The sequence below is a fragment of the Gigantopelta aegis genome, chromosome 6, assembly GCF_016097555.1.
Source record: "Gigantopelta aegis isolate Gae_Host chromosome 6, Gae_host_genome, whole genome shotgun sequence".
NCBI lineage: Eukaryota > Metazoa > Mollusca > Gastropoda > Neomphalida > Peltospiridae > Gigantopelta > Gigantopelta aegis.
The window spans coordinates 24,358,572-24,376,010 of NC_054704.1; positions in this window are offsets into that span (position 1 = coordinate 24,358,572).

Consider the following 17,439-nt stretch of genomic DNA (forward strand, 5'->3'; position numbering starts at 1 on the left):
CTATCCTGTCTGTAGGATGGTGCATATAAAAGATCCCTTGCTGCTAATTGAAAAGAGTAACCCTTGAAGTGGCGACAACGAGTTTCATCTCTATATCTGTGTGGTCTTTAACCATATGTCTGACGCCATATAACCGTACATAAAATGTGTTGAGTGCGTCGTTGAATAAAATAATTCCTTCCTTCCTTCCTGTAACTTACTGCCAAGTATTAACAAACTTTGCCGATGTTTTAAGAAATCACTGGGACACCAAAGGCATTGTATCATGAGGAATTTCATATTTACCAATCTAACAGTTAAAGTTTAAAGTTTGTTTAACGACACCACTAGAGCACATTGATTTATTAATCATTGGCCATTGAATGTCAAAGATTTGGTAATTTTGACATATAGTCTCAGAGAGGAAACTCGCTACATTTTTCCATTAGTAGCAAGCAATGAATCTTTTATATGTACCATCCCACAGACAAGATAGCACATGCCTTTGACATACCAGTCTTGGTGCACTGGCTGGAACGAGAAATAGCACAATGAACCCAACGGCGGAGACCGCGCATCAAGCGAGCTCTTTACCACTGGGCTACGTCCCGCCCCTTCCAATCTAACAAAAAAAGCCCACCATTTATTACATTTATAGTTATTTTCGTGCTTATATCCAATTAATGTTCAAGCACGCTGTCCTGGACACACACACATCTCAGCTATTCGGGCTGTCTGTCCAGGACGGTGGATTACTCGTTGTTAGTGGTTAGCTTGAGAGAAGTCAGTGTAGTGGTCTTACACATAACCACTGAGTTGTTAAACTCACTCTGGATGGGTGCCGGTACCGATATGCGAACCCAGTAACTACCAGCCTTATGTCCGAGGACATAACCACTACATCACTGATGCCGGTAAAGCCAAACAAAACAAAAGGAAACAACAAAAATATGAAAAGCACTATGTATTAGGCGGTAACACACGGAATCTCGTATTTGCCAATCGAACAGAAAAAACTTAACAAAACATGACAATACAACAAAACAAATTAACAGGCAAATAAATTATAAAATGTACCACAAATCACACACACAGACATGCAGACACACAGACAGACAGACACACACACACACACACACACACACACACAGGCACAGACAGGGGCACAGACAGACACACACACACACACTTACACACTTACACACACATACACACACACACACACACACACACAGACAGACACACAGACACACACAGACACACACACAGAGAGAGACACACAGACACACACACACACAACCAAAAACTGAGAAACATGAAAAGAAACACAAATATTTATTAGTATGGCTTTCTGGGCGCTAATTATAATTAGAGAACCCTCATTAGATGATAATAAAGATACTCCATACCATGACGTCACTTATGATCTCGAGGTAAAAAAAATTGAACATATGTTTATGCTACAAACCTCATGATAAACAAAAATGTTGATAAAACAACCTTTCATGTTATTACTGAACTTTGAACTGCTTGCCATGCCAAGAGGAACTATGCTGACATATCTATTGACTGCAAATCTTTGAATTTCAAGATGCCACAAACTAAACTGTGAAATACTGGCGGGATCTAGCTCAGTTGGTAGAGCGCTGGCCTGAGGTGCTTAATTCGTAGGATCGAACCACCTCTGTGAACCCATTCTCTGATTGCTTATTTCCATCCCAACCAGTGCCCCACGAGTTGTATATGAAAAGCGGTGGAAATGTGCTCTACTGTCTATGTGAAAGTGCATATAAAAGATCCATTGCTTCTAATGGAAACATGTAGTGGGTTTCCTCTAAGACTAGGGGCGGGATTTAGCTCAGTCGGTTGAGTGCTCGCTTGAGGTGCTTGCGTCGCAGGATCGAACCACCTCGGTGGATCCATTCAACTGACTGGATTTTTTTCTCGTTCCTACCAGTGCACCACAACTGGTCAAAGGCCGTGGTATGTGCTTTCCTGTCTGCATTAGAAAAAAATGTATCCGGTTTCCTCTAATGACTACCAGTCAGAATTACCAAATGTTTGACATCCAATAGCCGATGATTAATTAATCAATGCGCTCCAGTTGTGTCGTTAAACAAAACAAACAAACTTCTCTAAAACTACGAATAAACAAATTAATAAATCAATATGATCTAGTGGTATGGTTAAACAAAACAGACTTTAACTTTTAACTTTTACTAGTAGTCAGAACCGTTTTCAGTGCACGTAGTTTTAGGTGCGATGCAGGCGCGGAATGTAGAAAATGAACGCATAAATAAATAAATTCTGCGATTGTCAATAGCAATGGTTTTACATGCGCGGCGCTGTTTATGGTAACCGCGCATGTGCAATGCCCACGCCGCGTCAGAACCTGCGCACATTTAAAACAGCTGTTAGTGTGCTTACATCCAAATGATCCAAGCTCAAAATGAAGCTTAGCATACTCATTGGCTTTACGTCTGGGACTGTCTAAAACGAGAAGGCAATTTTTAAAACGTTAATAACATTCACTAGTGACTGATTTTCAATGGTGTTTCATTCATGTATATTTTTTTTGCACTTCTAGCTCGAAGATTCCGTATTGATCACATTTCCCGCCGATTACTGGTTTAATGTGGTTTCCCATTCAAATTGATACAAACACTTTGTTACATGTATCAAAATTGCATTACACCGCACAAAAAATGAATTCCTATTTTTAGTAACAGCTTTAATGGAACTTGTCGAGTTAGCGGGTTTGTCAGGAAATCCGTGTCTGTGTGAGCGCACTGGCGACAAAGACAACAGATCCACGTTTAAAGGGTAATACCGGCCTAGTATATAAGGCTGGTAGGTATAGGGTTCGCAGCTCGGTACCGGCTCCCACCCAGCGCGAGTTTTAAAGGGACATTCCTGAGTTTGCTGCAATTTTTAAGATGTTATCGACTAACAGAGACTTTTTAACCATTGTAATTACATATCAAATATATTTTTCTGCATAAAATATTAGTGGCTATATATTAAACGTGTTTCTGACGGTTCTAATATTTGTACTAGGTTAAATTTCATTTTATTTCCTAAAAACTATTTTTTCGTTCGTACGAAATTATTTAAAGACAAAATCCAGTTTGGGCTTCTTACAAATATTGAGATGACCAGAAACACATTGATTATACAAACACTGATATTCTAAACAAGAAAATATATTTAATATGTAAGTTTAATCGTAGAAATATTTTATTAGTCGGAAACATCTTACAATGCAGCAAACTCAGGAATGTCCCTTTAACGACTCAATGGGTAGGTGTAAGGTACTACACCGTCTTCTCTCTCACTAACCACTAACCACTAACCCACTGTCTTGGACAGACAGCCAGATAGCTGAGGTGTGTGCCCAGGATAGCATATTTGAACCTTAATTGGATATAAGCACGAAAAATAAGTTGAAATGAAATGAAGGAAAAAAAACCCCAACCATGGATGGAAGTGAACACAGCCTTGCAAGCAATGATGTACGGCTTTTTACAACAAAAACCCCCAAACAAACAAACAAACAAAACCCTCCAAAACACACACCTCCGAAAAAAAAAACCAAACCCTCACCAACAATAAAATCCCCTCAAACAACTACAGCACAAAAAACTACAAACAAAAACCCCAAACAAAAAACCAACAACAAACCAACAACAGACGCACGTGAAAGACACAGTACTCTCCCTTATTGCCCCGATATCCATTTCCTGTCGGTTAAAAAGTATATAATAATTTATTTTCTATACATTTAACATAACTATAATAGAAATTACTTCAGGGGAATATTATTTCATACCTTTGAAGTGATATCCTTGACCCCTACCAGTTCGCTCTTTCAAATTATTATACAATCTTATACACATACTTTTGAATCAATCATTTATCATCTAGCTCGGACAGTAGAGCGCTCGCCGAGGTTCTTTGATCGCAGGATCGAACCCCCATTCTCTAATATGTTTTCCACCTCCTCACAACCAGTGCCTCGTGACTGACATATCAAAAAGTTGAGATATGTGCTGCCCTGTTTATGGGAAAGTGCATATAAAAGATTCCTTGCTACTAATGCAATATAGTGGTTTTCCTCTCTATGTCGGAATTGCCAAATTGTTGACATCCAATAGCCGATGATTAATTAATCAGTGTGATCTAGTAATGTTAAACAAAGCAAACTTTAACCATCAGATATGTTCCGCTATACCTCCGTATCCATTCTTCTACTGTTTTTCTTTCCCTAATATCCATATTGTTCACGAATTGCCCTATTGCAGTAGATCATAACTACTGTATTCGTACACTTCATATACGTATCTTTATACACATGTTTTTAAAAACTATTAGTGGATCCTTTATCATTTATGTTAAGCCCTGTAAACAGCTATCTTAATTATACCCAAGTCACGTAAATACGTAGTATAATATGTTGGCAAAAAGAAAAACAAAAGGAGAGAAAAGTTATAACTGTAATTGCATTTGTTCCCCTTCCCAGCCTTTTCCTCCTAATAAAACAATGATAATCATGCCATATTGCAATATAAAGAACCTTTTAGCAGAACTGGATACTTAACGTTCATAACTCTAACAAGACATTACTACCACGGCTTTTAATATACAGACTGGAATGTTTGGAATGAGAAGCCCAAATATGACGGTCGAACTCTCATACTTACCCCAACACTTGTGAAGACAAATCAGTATTGTTTTACACCACCCATACTAATTTGCTAGTACAGTCAAACCTGTCTTAAGTGGTCACACATGGGAGTAGATAAAAGTGGCCGCTTAAGACAGGTGGCCGCTGATTACAGGTTGAAACATATAGTCTTTAAAGCATTTGGTGGTGTTTCTTATTTTACCGTCTGTACTGCTAATTAATGGATGTGTGCTTCACTGTTGACTACAAATCGACTTTTGAAATGTCGCCTCCTTCAGAAAAGCATGTATTAAATTAAACATTCTCAACAAGTTTGTATTTTAAGCTGCGTGAATGTTGCTCAAGATGCGGACATGTATTTATCATTAATTAATTTATCAAAGAGCAACTATGTGAATAAAAAAAAAGTCATGAAGAGGTTTAACAAACTATTTTCTTTAATTGTAACTAATATTTAAACTGAAAATATTAGTGGCATTATATTAAAACACACACACACACACACACACACACACACACACACACACACACACACACACACACACACTATTCTATATTAACCTACCTGGTATGCTGAATTCTTATTTTCGTATATATATACTCTGTGAGAAAAAAACCGCATAGGCGAAATATTCATGGAATTATCTCTTTAATACAAAGTGGCATAATTTCGTTATTTATGATCGTATAACAATAAAATTTGATATGAGTATGTGACAATGTTCCCGCTATGGACTGACGTCAGTGGAGGCGTTTTCGTGACCAAACAGCGTGGCACGAGGGCGCTGAAATCAGTACTTTGTGTGGCCACCAGCAGCAGCAATCACTGCGCGACATCTCCTTGGTATAAACTGAATGAGTCTCTGAATCCGGGCACGTGGAATCCTAGCCCATTCTTCCTGCAGTGCATGTGTCAGTTGCGGGAGCGTCTGAGGCTCCGGGTCACGCTGGCGTACACGTTTGTCCAGTTCGTCCCTTAGATGTTCAATGGGGTTGAGATCTGGCGATCTTGATGGCCATGGCAGCATATTAATCTTCTCATTCTGTAGGAAATCCATTGTTACACGTGCTGTATGCGGCCTGGAATTGTCCTGCTGAAAGAGTTCTCTCTGTCGATCCAAAATGGAAAGGATGTGACGGCGAAGAATTTCATCCCGGAAGCGTACATCTGTCAGATTGCCTTGTACGAACACAAGTTCACTTCTACCAGTGTATGAGATGGCTCCCCACATCATGACACTCCCTCCACCGAATCTGTCAACTTGGGCGACGCAGTTGTTAGCAAAACGTTCATTGCGACGTCTGTAAACACGTTGTCGTCTATCACGTCGCTGTAGAAGGAAACGTGACTCGTCGCTGAACCATACTCGCCGGCAGTTTCCCAGGTTCCATCCCTGTACATTCGTGCACCAGCGAACACGTAAATGTCGATGTTGACGTCGCAGGACGGTGCCAACATACGGTCTCCTAGCCCGTAAACCAGCTTCTCAAAGTCGGTTCCGAATGGTTTGTGCAGACAACCTTCTCAAACCAGGTATGCGTCCAGCAGTGTTCGTTGTTGTGGCTGTTCGGTGACGCAAGTGCAGAACCCGGATAAAGCGATCTTGTGCTGCAGTTGTTATGCGAGGTCTTCCACTTCTGGGCTGGTCTTCAGCTGATTGAAACTGATGGTACCTGTCCCAGAGACGTGAAATGGTGCTCTGATGGACGTTCATGTGGCGTGCGACTGCTGACTGCGATACATGTAACTGGAGGCGGCCTATTGCAATGTTTCATTTCGGCAGGCTTAGTCTTGGCATCTTGTAACTCGTCTACGTCGAAATGGAAATGAGGAATCATTGCAAGCATTGCAGCTTTAAATACCCATCACTACCCCAATCTTTTCCCCGACTGTCACGTGCATTCGCCAAAATCTGACCATTTCACGCCGATTTCCTGCAACTGTCGCACAGCGTGCCACAACGTGCGTTAAATTTGTTTTAGGGTGCATTTGGGCATGCTGTCCTATTTCAGGAACATTAACAAACATGGTCATTCAGCAACATTGTACAAAACCCCCGATATTTTGTAAAATCAAACACTTTTCTTCTTTCCCTACCACATATGCGTTTCTTTTTTGACAGAGTATATATATATATATATATATATATATATATATATATATATATATATATATATATATATATATATATATATATATAGGCGCGTGCGCCAGCGCGTATGTATTACAATAAGGTAATTTCTAAATTTGTTTATTTTACGTGCGCTGTGCTATCTACTAGTATTTAGAAAACAAACAGTATGTGTAAAAATAGAATGAATGAATGAATGAATGAATGAATGAATGTTTAACGACACCCCAGCACGAAAAATACATCGGCTATTGGATGTCAAACTATGGTAAATGTAAAAATAGAAGTCATGCAGCGGTCTGTCAAAATTGAACTTTTTATTCGTGAATTATCCAGGAATAGCCTGGTATTTGACAATGCAGTCGTGACGAGATACGGAAATTGTATTCTTAGACTAAAGAATGATTGCCTGCGCTCATAATGTAACTTAGCTGGGCATACAAAAATACTTCTATTGTCAAGTTTTTCAAATATATTACAATTCATTTTAACTGGATTTTCATGCTTAAATAATATCCAATTACTGTTCAAGCACGCTGTGATTGACACACGCCCAGCTATAGTGTCTGTCTGTACAGGACGGGCGTTAACCTAGTACTCTGCTGTTAGAGAGTTAGTTAGAATTGTTCTCTGCCGTCAGAGACAAAACTATAACAAAAAATGCGTTGATTTTTGCCTAACACCGAGTAAGCAAAGATTGCCACTGTAATGCAACACTAATCATGTGTTTGGCGTTAAACACCTTTCCATTGATCATTTTCGAGTTCGCCGATAAGAACTATTTCACATATTAATCGCTAATACACATCACAGGCAGATACGAATTTGAATACTGGGCCCTCCTAGGCCAGTAATTATAATATTTTTACGAACACTCCCTCCCCAACGCCATAATTTTAACACGATATAGGTAGTACTAAACCAAATAACTTCCGGCTGGGTCAAAGTTCGAGGTGCACCCAACTTTTGATAGAGAAGTGAACACCACAAGTCCTGTGATTGGTTATAAATGTGAGTGTGTTGGTTGTAAAAAATAATAGTTTCATCTGGGTAAAACAAATATGCAATTTTATTTCATCTAGTACCAATGTGTCAAGTAGCCTTGTGCTTGAAACATGTATGGGGTACCTGTAAAAAAAAGTACTCGAATTTTGTGCGGAACTAGGGTAGACATAGACACTACCCATTATCTCAGAAACAAGCAGCTTGACCCCCAATTTTTTTCTGATTTACTTTAAGTGTGAGAGGTAGTAATATTTATATCCGTGGCTTTTATGTCGATTGATACGCTGCAGGTAGGAGTTTTAGCCACATATGTTACTATTGTCGTCTATGGGATTTGATTTGATAGTATACACCCTGTTGGCTGTACATAGCCAGTTTGCTTGCTAGGACAGTTAGACACTGTACGATGCACACCCAGGCCTGTATGAACGATATCTGGAGGGGGTGAGGGGGCACAACCTCTAGTGGGGGTCACATCCTTCAAAGTTTAGGGGTGGGGGGGAGCACAAGTCATATTTTTACTTTTATGTAGGCCTACATAGAGCAAAAAAAAGAAAAGAAAAAAAGAGAGTACATTGACTCCAGTAAACAACCTCAGTTATGGCAACTTCAAATATAGACCTTTTACTGTGCTAGAATAGATTTGACATGTAAATGAGCCTTCCCCCGCGATAAAACCTTGATACTGTGGAAGAAAAGATATTGCCTCATGGCGACTACTGTAGTAGAATATAATGACCGATTTAATCACCAACATACTGACAAATTAATTTATTTTGTTCATACACAAACAACCACTTTTACATCTTGATTTACTTGTGCCAGGGGTGGGGTGGATAGAGTATCGTATGGAATAAAGATTAGATTCTACTACTTAGAGAAAACATTTAGGGATAGGCGGATGAAGATGAAGTCGGATTAATCTGGAGTAGATTCAACAATTTTGTGAAAATGTGGAATTTCGTGTATTCTATTAATTCCATTAACACAAAAAACAAACACCCCCCCTCCAAAAAAAAAAGAAGAAAAAAGAAAAAAAAAGCCCCACGAATTTTTATTGAAGTGTTTGTTGCCCCCTAAAAGTTTGGGCCCTAAGCCTGGGCCTAGTCCACCTGTGCACTAATACGGCACTGACTATAGGAAGAAAATCAACAGAACCTACGTATTTAACTAAAGCATTGTAGAAAAGGAGCGGTATCTTGTTTTCCCCTGTAGTGTGTGTATTAATGATTAATCTGTGAACTGTTTGTAACAAACGATACCAGAATGATCAGTGTAAAGGTATTTAACGTCTAACATAGGAATGATGTTAGAGCGGGAATCTTTATTTGCTAGGTGGGAGGCAAAAAACCCACGTTTTAAAGTTTGTTTTGTTTAATGACGCCACTAGAGCACATTGATTAATTAATCATTCGCTATTGGATGTCAAACATTTGGTAATTCTGACTCGTAGTCATCAGAGGAAATCCACTAAATTTTCCCATTAACTGCGAGGGATCTTTTACATGCACTTTCCCCACAGACTCTACCACGACCTTTGACTAGTTGTGGTGCACTCGTTGGAACGAGAAAACCCCCCAATCAGTTGAAAAAATCCACCGAGGTGGTTCCATCCTCAATCTAATTAAAATTAGCTCCATTATAACATGTGGATCTAACAGCAGCCTGTTGGAGCTCATGTCCAGTTGACCTTTCATTCGACCAATCAAAACCTTACTTGCAAAATCATGCCAGTGATTTGAAAAGAATTTGAAAACATTCGGGATTATACCGAGGGTATACGAAATGATTCGGGTGAATTACAAAGTATGCCGAAAACTAATTTCAATATAAAATTTTATATAAAACAAAAAACGTGATGGCATAGTCATAAAATCTGTTTATACTAGTATACAATCCAGAGTTTATTACTGCACTTTCCCCCCTGTTTTTTAATGTTGGAATAGACCAACAAGTTCGCCTATTGCATAAATAGTCTCGCCCGATATTTTTAGAATTTGTATGATCCCGAATAACGCTATAAAAAGCGAAGTGTAATTGGTCGATATTTAAATTGTTATTTATAGATGAAATGTCACCTGGACATGGGAGTCCACGCAATGCTGTTAGATATACTGGTATATACCAGTAGAACTAATTTTAATCAGATTGTTCCATCCTGTGATGCAAGCACCTCAGGCGAGCGCTCAACTGACCGAGCTAAATACCGCCCCCGCCCCGCGTGTTCGATATAGAGTTATCTCTGACGGCAAATACTACAGGTAGTACTAAACCAAATAACTTTTGATAGAGCAGTTAATACCACAAGTCCTGCCATTGGTGATACATGTGACATGGTTTCATCTAGACAATATATGTATTCGATTTTATTTCATCTAGTACCACTGTGTCAAATAGCATTTTGCTTGAAACATGTATGGGGTACCTGTAAAACTACAGTTTGTGCGAATCTTGGGATGTTGTAACCACATCCCGTTTTATTGAAAGTGAATCATGAAAGGTTCCACTTTCTTCAATTAATACTTTGAGGGAAGGGTTGTAGTACTCATATTTATAGGTCATTACATAGTTGGTTGATATATTGCTTATGTTGTTTTAACCACATACGTTAACATTGTCGCCTATGGGATTTTATTTGGTATGGTACAACCTATAGCCGTCCTAATGTCTCGGCAACAATGAAATAGTAATAAGTAGAATACTTCAAAGGGTAAAATGTATGACTGTATTAAACCAGAATTTAGTCAAGAAATTTATTCATATTTGCCAAACAATTTGTCACTTCCATTACTTAAATTTTGAACTGCTAATTATTCTTTGTCAGTAGAACGAGGATGATGGAGTAACATCCCTTACCATGAGAGATATTGTACACTATACCAGATTCAGTGTGTAGGAGATGAATACCATGCCCTGTCTGAATGCCCTGCATTTTTGACAGAAAGACAATTATATCTCAAAAAAGAATTTATTATGAGATCAAATTTGTATAAGTTTACTTTGTTATTTAAACAGAAACAGCTGTCACAATTGAGAAAACCTAGCAAACATTCACCGTTGGTGGTCTTTATGTGAATCAAGTTGTTGTGGTTATTGTTTAGCTTTCGAACGGCAGAGTACTCGGGTTACGGCTAATCATTTGTTCATGAGAGTAAAGACAATTTTGTGTTGTTTAACGACATCAGTAGAGCATAATGATTAATTAACTATCGGCTTTTGGAGGTCAGACATTTGTTAATTATGACTCGTAGTCTTCAAAGAAAAAGCTAAATATTTGTGTTGTTTAACGAAACTACTAGAGCATATTGATTACTATATTATCGGCTATTGGATATCAGACATCTTGTGATCCTGAGAAATAATTTACAGAGGAAACGCACTACATTTTCCCAATAGCAGCAAGTGATATTTTATATACTCTTTTCAACAGACATAACAGCACATACCACGGCCTTTGATATACCAAGTCATGCCTTCTTCTTGTCACAGGGTGGTTAATCCTAACAATGAAACAAATAAATAAATAAGTCATGTCTTCAAACGAAACCCACATCATTTCTTTATTAACAGCAAGAGATCTTTTATATGCATTTTCCCACAGACAGGACAACACATACCACGACCTTTGCTCCTAGTAGGGCACTGGTTGGGATAATAAAAATATCCAACCGGTCCACCCAGGAGGTTTGATCCTACGATCCAAAGACCCCAAGCAAGCGCCCTACCAACTGAGCTGAATCCAATACTGTTGAGAGAAACGTCGTAGTAGTAGCCCGTGGGTGGGCCCATTTGGCCTATTTCTCGTTCCAGCCAGTGCACCACGACTGGTATATCAAAGGCCTTGGTATGTACTACCCTGTCTCTGGGATGGTGCATATAAAAGATCCCTTGCTGGTAGTAAAAAAGAGTAGCCCATGAAGTGGCGACAGCGGGTTTCCTCTCTCAATATCTGTGTGGTTCTTAACCATTATGTCTGACGCCATATATCCCGTAAATAAAATGTGTTGAATGCGTCGTTAAATAAAACATTTCTTTCTTTCTTTCGTAGTAGCCATCCATACACATTCCCAGGAGCGGGACGTAGCCCAGTGGTAAAGCGTTCCCTTGATGCGCCGGCGGCTATTTCTCGTTCCAGCCAGTGCTCCAGGACTTGTATATCAAAGGCCGTGGTATATACCATCCTGTCTTTGGCATAGTGCATATAAAAGATCACTTGCTACTATTGGAAAAAAATGTAACGGGTTTCCTCTCGAAGATTATGTCAGAATTACCAAATGTGTGACATCCAGTAGCCGATGATTAATAAATCAATATGCTCTAGTGGCGTCGTTAAACAAAACAAGCTTTTTTTTTTACACATTCCAAACGAATTCCTGAAATAACCTCTAAGTAAGAGTCCATTAACCTACCAGTCGTAATAACTTAACCACCAAGATACCGAAACCGGTGGTTTGAAATACACTTCCACACACCCGACTTAAAGTGTTGTTTTTTAACGACACCATTTAAATATTTGTTAATTACAACACATAGTCTTCAAAGGAAACCGCTTCGGCTGAATTACCAATGATGCCGGAAACCAGAACCGATTCAAGTTCTGGAGTTCCATCTCAACCCAGAAACAAACTCGAAAGTGTGTCATCATGTTTGTTCTAATCCGTTACGGACACTTATAATAATTGAACTTAATTTGAAAGACATTCGTTTTGCATGCTTTCTGTTCCACGTTTTGTGGGTTTTATCAACTGTTTTACTGAGTCTCGTTGTCACAATCATCGATTGTTGTACACATTTTATTTCTAAATACTTGCGTACAAGTAAAGTTAGGTTAGCTAAACAGAATCGTAACCTACTCCAAATCACAAGCACATCTTGAAATGATACTGACCATCAGCGTATGTAATTAGGTTTTCGAAAATCTATTCTCGGTACCGGAAGCACATTAAACTATGGAGGGAAGCGCTTGAGGCAAATGTTTTCCCCTTATATTAACATAAAATTCAGATGTACTGAGAAACCATTCTCTGTTTCCTATAACCATATTTTAATTAAAATTACAATTAACTGAACAACGGTCAAGTTTCTCATTTGGCAAAACTACGTGTACTTAGTTAAGTGTAAAAGCGTTCAAGTGGCGACACCCAAAGGCATTTTATTCCAAATTTTAATATACTTACCTGCGATATTTATATTTTGCACAGGTGTGTACAGTATGTTTTAATTTAAACCTTTGAATTTTTATATTGATAATCACTTCCTTCATGTACTTATCTTTCTTTGATTCCCTATATCCGATGCATTATTTGTGCTGGTTTGAATTGTCATTAAACATTCATTCATTCATTCATTCATTTATTCATTCATTCATTCCCTTGGATATATAATTATGCTAACAACTATATGGTGAGTTTAATAATTTAATTGACTCAAGAAAACTGATGAACCATTCGCTGACTTATGCGTAAAACCTTACCTACCCATGAAACACCGAATAGCAATGCCTATTTATTTTCTATCCTCAAGCATTAATTATTAAAGTTAAATCATTTTACATTAATTACATTCAAAAAGCATTTCCTGTAAATTATCATATTGTAATATAATTCGAACACCTAACAGAAGACCCTCCAAATGCACTCTCATACCCCACATCTTGGGCAATTGGGACATTTTGGGCTTGAACACCCCACCCGTAAACCCTGAACACCATCATCCCCCAAAAAACGAATTTAAATATCGAGTGTGTACTGTAACTGCATAAAACGTGCGTGCGATTTTCCATTCCCCTCCATCACCGAGATTCAGGCTATATCTTTTCGAGTGTCCTCTTTGCATCCCTGGATACGATTAATTGGACGGTTTTCCGCATTCTTTTATGTTTGTAATAATCTCAAGACACGACATCGCCCTGACGTTTCAGAACACTGACTGACAAATTGACTTTCACAGGGAATAAAATTACATTGACTTTCTCTTAGAAATGTCTGTTAATCAAATCATGTCAAATAATACAGTTGAAGAAATTGAACGAGCGTTTTCGTGTTTGCCAATTGCGTCAGGCCCGCCTGCACTCAGTGCATGTTAGTTAAGCGGTAAAACACAAAAATAGGCAAGAATGACACTGTACTCTAACGATCGTGGCTCCTCGTTTGATCTATTGACAGCACTGCCGACGGCTTTCTGTGTACCTCAAATCGCACTTCCCAAAGAATTTTTTTTTTTCGCGGCCAGGACCATTTGACTACCATACACACATTGTGATAAATATTGCGTACAAAAACGAATTCCATAAATACAACGACAATGGAAGCCGCCATTTTTGTCACTTAGTTATATAAGTCGCCATATACCCAGCTTCCGTGTATATAGCCTAGTGCTAATGAGGGCTGGCTATCTACGCGGCGGTCGTATTTTAGCGGGAAAAGCCTAATGGTATCAAAAGAAAGGCCACCTCATCCCCTCTACATCTAATATTAATAATATAAATCGCAAGGCCGTTTTATTAGTTTTTCGTTGTTCTGACCGCTTCACCTCTATTGATTTGTACCGCCAACAACCTGTTTTGTACTTACTCCATACCGCATTTCGTAAGGATCTTTTTGTGCTCAGGTCCAGTCGAGTACCGGACACTCATCGTGCTAAATATTGCGTAGAAATATCAATTCTATAAATACAGCCGTAATGGGGGTCACCATATTTGTTACATATGTGTGTGTGTGTGTGTGTGTGTGTGTATGTGTGTGTGTGTGTGTGTGTGTGTTTGTGTGTGTGTGTGTGTGTGTGTGTGTGTGTGTGTTTGTGTATGTATGTGTGTGTGTTTTGTGTGTGTGTACTTGTGTGTGTGTGTGTGTGTGTGTGTGTGTGTGTGTGTGTGTGTGTGTGTGTGTGTGTGTGTGTATGTATGTGTGTGTGTGTGTGTGTATGTATGTGTGTGTGTGTGTGTGTGTGTGTATGTGTGTGTGTGTGTGTGTGTGTGTGTGTGTATGTATGTGTGTGTGTTTTGTGTGTGTGTGTACTTGTGTGTGTGTTTGTGTGTATGTGCGTGTGTATGTATGTGTGTTTTTGTGTGTACTTGTGTGTGTGTTTGTGTGTGTGTGTGTGTGTGTGTGTGTGTATGTGTGTATGTGTGTGTGTTTTTTGTGTGTGTGATTAATAAATCAATGTGCTCTAGTGGTGTCGTTAAAGGGACAAGCCTAAACTGGATTTTGTCTTCAAATAATTTCGTACGTACGAAAAAAATACATTTTAGGAAATAAAATGAAATTTAACCTGGTAAAAATATTAGAACGATCAGAAACACGTTTAATATACAGCCACGAATAGTTTATGCAGCAAAATAAATTTGATATGTAATTACAATCGTTAAAAAAGTCTCTGTTATCGATGGCATCTTAACAATTGCAGCAAACCCAGGAATGTCCCTTTAAACAAAACAAACTTTAAACTTTAAACGAATGCTTTACCACTGAACTCCTTGCAAAATACTACACGAGTAGCCGTTAGATAACAAAGTTGTTTCATCGAGTTGTAAGATAAAATGTATCTAACGGGCACCTTTGTGTAGTATTCTGTTTGTGTATATATCCTCAAGAAAACATTAAGATTTTAACAATTAACACGATCCTTCCAACTAAGCGAGGTTTTCAAATTAGTTTAATTTTAAACAATTATTATTTTTACGGCACTTTCGTTTGTACAGCTAGCGTGTACGCATCATGAACATGTATCAATATCGTTTGTGTTAATTTCAGTATTAGATTTGGATTTGACATCTACGTCATAATGGTGGGGCAGCCAATCATATGTATTTATACCGATCAAAAACAAGGCATGTTGGATATTGCCGTGTTATGTAATAAATTGCACTAAGTGCTCTATCATATGGGTATGTAAAAACTCATATAGACATTATGCGGTGCGTGCGTGCGTGCGTTCAGATTAAAAAAAATTCGATATACATTAGTTTCAGTGAGAGAGTTTAGACTGGATTTGTGTGTCTACAAAACGCATGCAGCCAGCCGCAATGAAATACACGTGTATGGTGTATATATGCTCAAAACGCAAGCCGCAGACGCATCAGACGCAACAGGCGAACCGCACGCACGCGCCGCTTTCAGTCTATATGAGCCTTAAGAGATAGGTTTCCATCCAAGAAAAAACGCTTGAAATGTAGTTGGAGATTGATACAAAGTAATCCAGTCGAGCACCAAGGTTGTATATACAATAACAGTTCTTAATTTTCATACAACTTTGCGTTAAAATTACATAAAAAGCTTTTAAAAAATATCTTTCCTGTATTACTTGTGTCCATGACTTTAATGTCAATTATGAGAACGCTAGCTTGAATTCTACACTCAATATTAATGATAGTTATCTCTAATATCCTAGTGTATACCGTTACAATAGTTACAACAGACTGCTACTAATATACTTCCATAAATCTAGAAAATCCTGTCTCAAAACCTATGTGGTATTAATCTTATTACAAAAGTACACGTTATAAATCAGAAATGAATCGGTTTCTAGCAAATGTGAAACTTCTGGAGGTGTATTAGCGGTGTTATATTATTTTTCATGGCAATTCTTTATTTACGTCTTGCTTTGTGTACAGATTACAAAAACAAGAATTCAACAACCATAACAACACAATAGCACAGCAATAAAAGTATACAAGCCACTCCTACGAAGGTTACGAGAGACTTTAAAAATTCTAAAAGACTATCAGAAATATAAAAAAGTATCGTATTTACAAAAACTAGAAACTATAAATTATGTATGTCTTTGTATAAACTGTTTTCATTTGAATCATTTAAATAAATACGCATTTTATTGATACTTGCCTCTAACTGACAATCTGCTTAACCCATTTATCAGATATGCGAAAAACAAATTTAGGTAACCCGTTTCCGTTTTGCGTAACCCGTTGTGTCCACGTAACTGATGTTCTTAAAGCGGACCCTAGTTTTAATCCATGAAAAGGGACACTAAGTTTGGTTAGTGTAAAAACCTGTAATACATTTAGATAACGTTACAATAGAGTGAAACAAGAGTCGGTCGTTGAAACGGGGAAAATACCCTTAAAAATAGACCAAAGCTCGTTTTTATAACCGTTACTTCTCAGACGTACGTGCGTTTTCAGAAATATGAAAAATGTATTTTGTGGTACTAACCCCACCACGATGACTAGACACCACATGTCGGATTTACGAAAATGGGTAATCTAAACAATAAAATCTAAGCAATATCTGATTTCAGTTACAACTAGGGACTGCCACTTTAATTTAATGTGTTACCCGATATTAGTTTTAAGAAAATTAACATAGATGGTTTATTCTAAAATTTTATATCATATATATACTCTTCAAAAAAAGTAGGGGAACCTGAAATATTAATGTTAATATCAACTATTAGACCGAACATACGTTTTGACCACAGACATCCTAGTAAAGAACGTTCAGGTCTGTTTATCAACACACCAAAAAACATTCCATAGTTTGCACATGCATCACGTGCGTGGGGTGTTATTCTCAATTTTAACAATTTCCAGGAAGGTCCATTAATCACTGTGGAACATTAATTCTCTCAATCTTTTTCATTCTGTTGATCATACAGTTGTTATTATTTACTTTTTAGTCATTT